General features: G+C 31.0%; 1 non-coding gene across 1 annotated transcript; it reads right to left on the reverse strand.

The window, feature by feature from the left end:
- Nucleotides 1–441: 441 nt before the first annotated feature.
- Nucleotides 442–523, reverse strand: TRNAS-CGA (transfer RNA serine (anticodon CGA)). Its single transcript has one exon. It is a non-coding gene; the product is annotated as a tRNA-Ser (tRNA).
- Between the last annotated feature and the right edge of the window lie 1,094 nt (nt 524–1,617).

A 1,617-nucleotide genomic window follows, 5' to 3' on the forward strand; every position in this document is an offset into this window, starting at 1 on the left:
TAAGGCCGGCTCTGCACGAATATAAAGTCAAGTGTCTCCTCTAAAACCAATCCTGATGTACTTCAAAAGTAAGCCTGGTATCAAAATTAGAGTATGTTCTATTTATTAAGGCTATTTATAACTTTTAACTATGAATATGACGATAATTAATTCAGGAGTCTTGTCTAATTCTTTAAAAATTTTAAATATAAGTTATTAATAAACATTGCAGACAAAAAATGTTTATAAAGTCCATGCATATACTAATTTATACTGATATTGTTTTCAACCTATAACTTGTAAGTGTTCCTCTTTTACAGATAGTATAAAAATCGTCTTAATTGAATGTATCAAATTAAGTAACCTACTAAGATCTATTGTCAGGAAATTATACAAAATCTTGATTGAAAATGACAACCACTTCGTATACAAATTATATTTAAAGGACAAACAAAAAAAGTTCGCAGTCGGTAGGATTCGAACCTACGCTCCCAGAGGGAATCTGATTTCGAGTCAGACGCCTTAACCACTCGGCCACGACTGCAGACCTATTAAATTACTTTATCAAGTTTCAATATATTTGGGTTTAAAAAAAAAAAAAATTCTTCAATTGGATAGCAAAATGTGTGCCTTGATGCACTGATTCTGAATATGTAATGTATTTTAAAATCAAATAATATTTACCGAAGTAATTGACAGAAGTAAAATCATCAATTTGGCACGGTTTACGTAATAAACTCAATTAATAATATCGAAGTGTCGTGTATGAAAAAAATATTTTTTTTTTGTCATCCAATTTCGCTAAAAATGGTACCAATCGATCTGGAATGTTACAGATCTGTGCTGGCTCAAACCTTCGATGGACGATCTGAGCAAAATTGAGGGAACTAGAGCTGATTTAGTGAAATCCAGTTTATTTAACTAAACTTTTTCATTTTTCCAAAATTTTGAAAAAAAAAAAATACGCAGGGACCTCTGGAAGGCAATTTTACATCTGTTGCAATATCAAACATTTTTGTAGTGGCTGACTTAACCAATGTAATACACCACTTTGTAATTGTAATACATTTTTCCATAGTTAAATCCTTAACCAATTAGCCACGACTGCTGTCTCTGACATAAATATTATTAATCTTGATTATATTTGTGTACCGAAATATTTTTTTATCGTAAATTGGATATCAAAATTTGTGTCTTGATACACTCATTCCAAATATGTAACTTATTTTAAAATCAAACAATATTTTCGGAAGTAAAATCTTCAATTTGGCACGATTTACGTAATAACCTCCTTCCATATCTCTGGACTGGATAATAATAAAGACTCAAAACATATCTTGTTAAAAAGCTGAGGTCAAGGCAAACTGAAGTAGTGAATTTCATTTTAGTCCGATCACGTGTCTTGGAGTTGTTAAACCAAATGTGGAATTGTAATACAGGTCGACTTGGCCAAAAGTACATTTTGGCCCATTTGACCCGCTTAGCATCAAGATATCCATAATTGAAAGGCATTATTAGATTCCTCGTCAAAAACTGGAGGACATGCACTTGGTTCGGACTTTGAGGTGAGTTATGAAATATTTATTGAATATATGTAAAAAAAAAAAAATATCAAAGTGTCGTGTCTGAAAAAAATAT

Source organism: Lepeophtheirus salmonis, chromosome 6, assembly GCF_016086655.4.
Source record: "Lepeophtheirus salmonis chromosome 6, UVic_Lsal_1.4, whole genome shotgun sequence".
In the NCBI taxonomy this organism is placed as follows: domain Eukaryota; kingdom Metazoa; phylum Arthropoda; class Copepoda; order Siphonostomatoida; family Caligidae; genus Lepeophtheirus; species Lepeophtheirus salmonis.